Source organism: Tachypleus tridentatus, chromosome 1, assembly GCF_004210375.1.
Source record: "Tachypleus tridentatus isolate NWPU-2018 chromosome 1, ASM421037v1, whole genome shotgun sequence".
NCBI lineage: Eukaryota > Metazoa > Arthropoda > Merostomata > Xiphosura > Limulidae > Tachypleus > Tachypleus tridentatus.
The window spans coordinates 14159431-14169271 of NC_134825.1; the positions used below are offsets into that span (position 1 = coordinate 14159431).

General features: G+C 34.6%; 1 pseudogene; it reads right to left on the reverse strand.

Moving 5' to 3' along the window:
- Positions 1 to 204: 204 nt before the first annotated feature.
- Positions 205 to 913, reverse strand: LOC143225324 (C-reactive protein 1.1 pseudogene; annotated as a pseudogene).
- Positions 914 to 9841: the final 8928 nt, after the last annotated feature.

Here is a 9841-nt window from a genome sequence, read left to right on the forward strand (position 1 = left end):
TTTTTATAGTAAAGATTTATCTTAGCAAATATGAAATAGGCCTAATATGAGCTAAGTCTTGTTCTTCTAGTATAGCGAGTTAATGGCTCGTCTGTGAAGCAATATTCAGTTTACAATATTAAAACACACACCATAAAACATACATAATCAAAACATTGAAGATATCGATGAAAAAGTGCAAGCGAGTTACAAAGTTTTTGTAAGCTAAACTTTAAAGAGGTTTTGAATATAACATATAGTTCTTACAAACTTAGGGTTAACGGTTCTACACGAAAATAAACGTTTTGTTACATGATGTCTGAGCACAAATTTTATTATGAAAATATCAACACCATCATTCAACATAAAATATGTCTCTTCACACTGAATTATGTTTCCGTACAGATCTCTCTCATCATCACATTTAGTTAGGTCTAATGTTTGCTTTTTGTCCAGTGCAGAATTCCACATATTTAGTTCACTCAACTCTCCTTCCATATTTTTGGAACCATCAATCAACCACCAACTTTATCCTGATCTTCTTCAAACACAACTGTATCTCCTTTTTGAACTGTTTTTACCTTAGTTACCCCAGTAACACTGCCATAGCAACGATAACCATTCATCATCAGAGATGAGCTTCTTTACCAAGAAGACTACACATAGCAAATGTGATGCCATTTTCCAACCTCTATATCAAAAGGACACTCAATATTTATCTGTGTTTTGCCACAGATAATTAAACCTATAACATTTCCTCCTTCTAGAAAAGTTAGAATATCATTATCCGTTGCATTTCGGGCATATGAAAATACATGAGTCTTCTATCTAAACGATGGATTTTGAACCAATGTCAGAAGGTTAATTCCTGAGGACTTGTTAAAGTACCATCCATCACCAAACGAGGGAAATAACTTTCTGTAGAAGGAGTAAATTACTGGTAGTTTCGCCTTCTTCCAGAGCATAAGATAAATTCAACGAGTTATAGGACTGAATAGTTGTATGATTTCTACAAGAAAATAATAGATAAATAAGAAAATAATGAAACACAGACTTCTAACTTCATTGTTCTTGTTTTTATTCATTAAACAAAACTTTTCTTACTGTATTTAGAGTATAAAGCAATATTATGTTCTTTTGAATTCTTATCTAGTGTAGTAATTCAAAGGTTAAAAAATATCGAAATAAAATATACACGACTGGCGTTTATCTTCAGTGATGAATCACGAATTATTAAAAGAAACTTTGATGCTCTATCTGCATCAGTTGTATAAAAGAGATACATATATTGGCTGTTATTCTACGGTGATAACGCCGCTTGCATATTGGTATGTGTAAGGAATATCCGTCTTAATAGCATGTTTTAATTCATTTTGGAATTTCACGTTTTTATTTCGATGTAACTAATTTTCTTTAAAGGCTTGATTTGAGTGAAACAAAACTTTTCTTGTTTTGTTAGAGATATAAAAGAAATATAAATATTAAGCCAAAATATTCCAGTAAGTAATGCTGTAAATGAATTGAGACTTAGTAACAGTTTAACCTTAAGATGACCTAGGAAGGTCAAAATATTGTTCTCTGCTTATCATTAAAAGTGTTAATACCCACACCAGCAGTTCTGAGATACATGTCTATTTCAAGAGGGTTTCTCGTCATTAAGAATTAGTAACATTTGGTTTCAGTCTTCATGTTTTCTTCAGTTTTAATAATAAGATTTGAGCCAAGTTTTTTTCTTTTAATTTTTCGTGTTTACTTACTGTATACTTACTGTATGTTACATGGTTTTCTGCTTTTTTGAAACAGCTACAACGGAAACTTTGATGTTGTGCAGCTTCTAAATCCAAGTGAAATCGACTGTTACGCTCCAGTATAAAAACTTTAGCATTTTGAACATAACTTTATGTCTCAAGATATTACTAAATTAATTCATTTGAGATTCATACCATAAAACACACTTAAGTGATAATTCTCCCGATGTGTAGTTATTAAAGCGAGAAAAATATAAACCTCAGGTAATAACAAATATTTTGGACAGGTGGTTCAGGCACTCGACTTTTAATCTGAGTGTCGTGGGTTCGAATCCTTGTCACACCAGCCATACTCGCTTTTTCAATCGTAAAGTTGTTATTTTGTGACGGTCAATTTCACTATTCGTTGGTGAAAGTGTAGCCCAAGAGTTACCAGTGGGTAGTGATGACTAGCTGTCTTCCCTCTAGTCTTTTACACTGTTAAGTTAGGGACATCTAGGGAAGATAGCCCCCGAGTAGCTTTGCGAGAAATTTAAAACAAGCCAAATAAATATTTATTTCATAGGAAATAACAATTCTGGCCATCTGTCGAGTATGTACTAAAACTTTTTTATTTACAGAAAAGGTCAATCAAAAATGATAAGAGAAAAGACGTCTTATCAGTTCAACAATAGGTCAAGGGAAATTATAAGATTGAAAATTGGGTTTAGACAGTCGCGATTGATATGGGACATATAGGTTATTGTGTGACTTTGACTTTAGCATCTTAAAGAAACATCAAATATCTCATAACTTGCAGTTTCTTGAACAACAACTTTGAAAGACGGCTTGATGCTCAACATAAAGTTTTGTTGTATATATTTGTCACGAGTAAACAACAAAAGTTTAATGATAAAATTCAGTTAAAAGCAGAGAAGAAAATTTCGTTTCGGTTTATAAGTCAACAGATTCAAAGCTGTGCCACTGGAAGTCAAGAGAAAAGCGATTGGATTCTTTTCTACACTAACACATTCGATCACTTTATATGGCTGAGACGTGAATATCTGGAGTTTGAATGATTTACGTTCAAACAATTAGTTCTCTAAATACTGTTGAGTTCTTTGGTTTTTATGAGGTTGTACAAATAAAACTAACAAAACCAGAACTACACATATTCAAATGATATACATCTCAAATTTGACAGAAGTGTGAAACACGCACAATTTAAATAAAAGTGGTAATTTTGTTTTCAGTGTCTTATGTTATAGTTTGTCATTAAACACCAGACACTTATGACGAGAAAGATTTGTCCCAATTAAAATAAACATTCAACCATTAAATTCTTAAAAGCCCCTCTGTAGTTAATGGCTAAGAACCAGGTTCGGATACTCATGTTAGGTATAATAAAGATAGCTCATTGTGGAGTTGTATGCTGAACAAAAAAGAAAAAAATATTTAGAAATAAAGAAAAACATTTACTTTTATCTGCGTCAAATATTAGTATTCGATTCCTCTCAGTGTACTCAGCAGATAGCCTAATGTGGTTTTGCTATAAGAAAACACACACACACACACAAATACTAGTAAAAGATGAAAACAATAATTATTTTATTATTTAACTTTACATATTGGATTATTATATTTTTACACCTGCAGTTGTAATCAAAGACTACATGTTTCATGTAACAAATATACATATATAAACTCTTCAAAAAAAGAAACGCAAAAGGCAAAATTTGAGTCAACTTGTTAACAAGTTTATTCCGGGTAGTTGTGTATGATATCTGTGAAACTTTGCACATTAACTGCTGAACATCCAAAGTTTGCAAAGGCGAAGTCCACGTTCACTAGTTGAAGTTTAACGTCACTCAACGTCAATAACGAGTATGCCTCCCATGAGCATCAATAACTGCTTGGCATCTTTTGCCCATGGAAGCGATGAGATGACGAATCACATCCTGTGGAATGGCTGTCCACTCAGCCTGCAAAGCTGCTGCAAGCTGAGGTAGAGTCTGCGGTTGAGGTTGTCGCCGTCGCAGACGTCGGTCCAACTCGTCCCAAAGATGTTCGATGGGGTTTAAATCTGGTGATCTGGAGAGCCAGGGAAGAACGTTGATGTTGTGGTGTCTCAAGAAGACAGTGGTGAGTCGGGCTGTGTGAGGATGTGCGTTGTCATTTTGAAAAAACGTCGTTAACGTTCACCGTGATGGGTTGCACATGGGGCCTAAGAATCTCGTAGACGGTTGCATACGGTCTGATCGGAAATCCTACGCATCCCTGGTATGGTTGAGACAGTAGACGTCGCAGTGGTGGTCCTATCCCGAAGGTGACGTAACCGGATGTAGCGATCTTGTGCGGGCGTGGTCACACGAGTTCTGCCAGATCGTAGACGGTCACGAGTTGATCCATGTTGTTGGTGACGATTCCATAGCCTTGTGATGGTGCTTGGGTGGACATTCACAGCTCTGGCAACATCTGATCGAGATTCGCCTGCTTCCAAGCGACCAATGGCAATGTTGCGTTGTGCTTCTGTCAGTCTTGGCGTAACTGTATTGCGTGTCGGTGACTTAACACTGAGCTCCGGAAACCGAGAACCCGTCACTTGTATAGGGATTTTGCACATGTTGCACGTGCAGAACATGCAGATCTCTCAAACAAATTTATTGGACACGAATGCGTTTTGGCAAAAAATCCGATGTTTTTCTCCGTTTTCAAAGTTCACAACTTTTATTGTCATTTTGGTCTGACAATTAGTGCCTTAACACGTGTAACATCACATACTCTGAGCTTGTAACATTATTACATATATTTCTCTTTAAAATAAAAAATATCCCTTTTGCGTTTCTTGTTTTGAAGAGAATATATTTAAAAAAATAAAATTTCTGTTCATAAGCTTTTAACTATATAGAACTGTTTTTTTTTTTTAAATTTCGTCAACATTTGCTGTTAATATGCTCATTTCTATGTTTACATTACTTGTGTTTTTTAACTCATCCATAAGTATCTGATTTATTATTCGTATATTAGAAACAAGACACTAGAGAACAGCGTATTGAAGGAATTGATAGGAAATAATTCACTCCTGTAACAAATTTAAATAAAGAAATACATATCATAACTGTACATCCCTTCACATCCAGAACAACAGATAAACAACCATCTCGCTTTTTTTAGTTAGGATTTCTGGTAATCACAACTAGTAAAATATCTGTGTAATTCGGCCGGACGTCGTGCTTAGCATTCCACATTGTGAAAAAAGATGGTGTAAGGTTCCTGACTTCTTATCACAAAACCACGTTCCACTCTGTAGTGAGAGATGTTTTACCTGGAGTTATATATTGGTTAACATGCTGGAATAGGAACGTGAGTTGTTGTTGTCTAGCTGATTATTTTGTCTGTAAGTTCGAAATTATGAATGGCTAGCTGAGATAACCATTGTATAACTTCATACGAATATACGAAACAAATAAATCTTCGACATTTCTAAAGTAATACTACCTATTTTTGTAGTAAGAATGGCCATTGCTGTCATAATTTCTTTTTATTTAAGAATGCCCCACGGTGGATCATTGTCAAGTTAAGTACTGGGTGTTGAAACCCGTTGCAGGAAACAGAGATTGATGATAATGCAGATTTGTATTTAACTGAATTTTTTGTTTCTCTTAGAGTATAAATTTTTGTCATGACAAGAATGCGTTTAAAATAAATCATAAATGTTTATGTTTCTGAAATGTAAATAATGATTAAATATACAATAAATAAATATGACACCAATTAAATTTAAAAACTTTAGTTATTTTTTACTATATATAAGTTCAACGAATAATGTTCAAAGGTAATATTATTTTACATAAACTGTAATTTATTGTTCAAGCTATCGATATAGCGCATTTATCTTTCGATTGTTGACTTTTGCTGATATGAATGTTTAACTCACAACATTCTTAATATCCATTGAAAAAGTGGGAACGTCAATTGTCATATCTCTGAAGTGTAGTTAGAATAAGGAGAGTGAACTGTATGGTATCTAAGCTAAAGGAAAGAGAAAGTCAAGAGTACACATCCTTGGAAACATGTTCAACATTCCTTGGTTCAATATGGAATTAAGTATATTGTACGTTATGTCAACTACTAGGATAAACTCAGTCCAGTTTCCACCACACGAGTTAATATTATCACAGTAGCATTAAGAAACATAGAGGTTATGTATTCCTATATAAAAAGTAAGTAATATAATCGACCTGATCAAAGACGTGCTGCGTGAAAGAAAAGATATTAACATCACTGGGTGATAATTATTTGCTGATCAGTTATAAGATACGGAGAAACCGAGAGATGGCAGCATAAAACACACGATAGAAATTTCACGGCTGCAGCCAAGAATCAAGTACAAAGTGAAACATCAAGATCAAAGCGTGTGGTTTGTAAATTGGATAATTTCATATTAAGTGAAAATATGCCTCTCTGCTTTGGATTCCATTATATGTTGTGTGAATTGTATAATCTTCGAAAATCAAACTTTTTACACAAAATCGAATCCGTAAAAAGAGGACACAAAATATTTTTGCTTCTGTTGTTTTGTTTCTTCACTTCTCAATTTCCTACCAGGCCAGGACGCTCGACTTACAATCAGAGCTACGCGGATTCGATCGAGTCCCTATCACATCAAACTTGCTTACCCTTTCAGCTTTGGGGACGTTATAATATTCAATAAATTCAAATCTTCGTTGGTAAAAACAGAAGTCCAACATTTGGCGGAGGGTGGTGGTGACTAGCTGCCTTCCCTTTATTGTTTATTTTGTATTATAATTTATTGGTAAAAGTCTCCGATTGGTGATATCACGTAGATTAACGTATTACTATTTGAAATAACCGAATATTTGAATTTAGAAGTTAATTAAATGTTAATATGTGTCGAGTTTAATTTATTTGCCAACGTGATTGATAAAAACAATTTTTAACACAAAGATATTTTAACTTTATTAAAAGACTATCTGTGCTAGCCGTCCCTAATTTAGCAGTGTAAGACTAGAGGGAAGGCAGCTAGTCATCACCACCCACCGCCAACTCTTGGGCTACTCTTTTACCAACGAATAGTGGGATTGACCGTCACATTATAACGCCCCCACGGCTGAAAGGATGAGCATGTTTGGCGCCACGGGGATGCGAACCCGCGACCCTCAGATTACGAGTCGCACGCCTTAACACTCTTGGCCATGCCGGGCCATCGGCTGAGAAAGAAGCACATTTGGGGGACAAATTTGGCCATTGTTTGGTTAAGAGTAGAGTATCTTACCCATTTGTCATGCTAGACCCCAAAACGAAAGGAAACATAACATACATATTGTTCGATGAGCTACAAGTAACATAAAAATATAAATTGATTAAAACTAAAAATAGGAAGGCAAGTCATACTAACATCATAACAAGAGCAAATGAGTTTAAAAAATCTCCCCACAACATAAAACCCTTCTAAACCAAAGGAACAGATGAAAACTGAAGTGGTAGTCAGTTGTCATCGTCCCGGTGGTACAGCGTTATATTTGTGAAATTATACTGTTAGAAACCTGGCATCGGAAGCTTTGTGTTTAATAATCAACATCAAACTTCAGACAACATAAAGTACATTTTAATATTGTTTTACATATTAATACGTATTTTATATTTAAAAATATATGTGTGTGTACGTATATATGTCTGAATATTTAATCTTGACCGTTTTTATACATATAAAACGCTTTGATTAAAGATATCTTTTTTGTTATTGGTTATTATTTTAAAGTTTATTAACAATAAAATATTTCATTGAATATAAGATTCCATCAAGAGCCATCAGTAGAAAGTATCAGTTTTATTGACACATTCTCATACAAAGCTCGAATATCTCATTGTTGTTTTCACACTTCCTTCTTTGAATCCACCCAAGTAGTAATTTAGGCCGAAACTGTCACAGTAATGTAGCAAAACAGATACCATGTTTTAAAATCTACGCCACCCTCATGATTCTGAGTCCCGGCACGATCAGGTGGTTTAGGACTTGATTCGTAATCGGAGGGTCGCGGATTCGATTCGCCTTTGCAAACATGCTCGTCCTTTCCGCCTTGGGGGCGTTATAATGTGACTGTCAGTCCAACTATTAGTTGCTAAAAGAGTAGCCGAAGAGTTGCCGATGAGTGGTGATGACTTGTCTTACTTGGTAGATTCGAGAGATAGCCCGATGTGGCTTTCTATAAGAAAAACACACACCAGTCTACACTTCTAAATTGGAGACGTCCAGCGCAGATATCTCTCGTGTAGTTTTGGATTAAATTAAAAAAGAAACAAATAAACCATTAATTTTGATATTCATTCACCTAATTGTAAGTTCTAAATTAAACATTTTTTTATTAGCAGTGAATAGTAATTAACCATTAAAATTATTTTAAAAAAGATACATTTAAACAAAATTATAAAAATCAGTGGTGTTTCATTTCACATTACTGTCCACCAACGTAAATATTATTTTTCGAGTGATCCTTCTAGGTTTTCTACGTTTTTACTTTAACAAGATGGAGAAGAGGAAGAAAAATTGTAAAACATCTTTGAGTACTTATTTCTATTAATTTGATTTGTTTGTTTGTTTTTCGTATAGCAAAGCCACATCGGGCTATCTGCTCAGCCCACCGAGGGGAATTGAATCCCTGATTTTAGCGTTGTAAATCCGGAGGCATACCGTTGTACTAGCGGGGGCTATTAGTTTGAAACAATCCTGAAGCTGTTGTTATATATTCGTTCTAACAATGTTAGGATGTTGTTTTTCTAATTTAATATTAACAGTATTACGGAATGTAAAAAAAGAGATGAAATGCTGATTACATAATAACGGCAGTATTATTATTTCCTTGTAATTGTGGCACGACATGGTTGTGTGGGTTAATGTGTTCGACTCGTAATCTGAGGGTCGTGGGTTTGAATCTCCGTCGCACCGAACATGCTCGTGGAAGCGTTATAATGTGACGATGAATTCCTCTATTTGTTGATAAAAGAGTAGCCCAAGAGTTCCTGGTGGGTGGTGATGACTAGCTGTCTTTCCTCAAGTCTTACACTGCTAACTTAGGGACGGTTAACGCAGGTAGCTCTTGTGCGCGAAATTCAAAAAAGAAACAAACAATCTTTATAACAGTTCGAGGTATGAACTACAGCTAAAAAATATGAAATTGAAATCCAGCAAAGCTTACGATATCTAACTGTCTTCTCATTCTGAATCTTCTATTCAAAAACGTTACAGTGTTCTTTAAGTGGAAATATGAATGGTAAGCCTATTTCTCACTATCGTTGGTTGTTATGATGGTATCGTAAGCGTGTTATTTTACAACTTTATAATTATTGAGAACTTTTTTGAAAGAAGTTTGATTTAAACCCTTATGTGACATATCTACTGATATGCTTAATATTTTGGTAGAATCAAAGTAAGAGTTTAAATAACAATAACTCACGCTTAGGGTATAGACTTACAGACTCTACAGAACATGCTTTCGTTTGTTTGCAGATGACAATGACCATGTGCTTATCACTTCTATACACCTTATTCGTAACATTGCTTCGAGCTACCTCATGTTCTTCACTGTTAAGTGAGAAACGTGGTTTTACTGACCAAGGATGTATGGAAACTTACGACAGTACCAAGCTTGCTCGGCTTAATCGAATCTGTGAAGAATGTTACAATGTTTACCAGGTTCCGCTCATTCACAAATCCTGCAGGTGATTATTAAGAACTGGTTATTATAGAACTTTAATAAGTTGACAGAGTCTCAAATAGTCGAGTCGATACAGCCTTCGACTTGCACTTTGTGGGTTGTGATTTGAAATTGCTCTCACCTAATATCCATCGAGGTATAAAAAATATTGGCCAACATCAAATTAGTTAGAGCTAAAGACGTAAGAGATAAAAACTGGGTGGAAATAAATAAAATACGTGTATGTTTTTGAGACTTATAACAGTAAAAATAATGTGAAGTTTGATCAATATTCAGTATTAAATTTTATACTAATCTTGTGTTCTTATTGTTTTAATATTCTATTGAAACATATAAGAGAAATATATCAACAGATATCAATAAAGGAGGTAAAGACAGTTTTATAGAGATGATGTCATG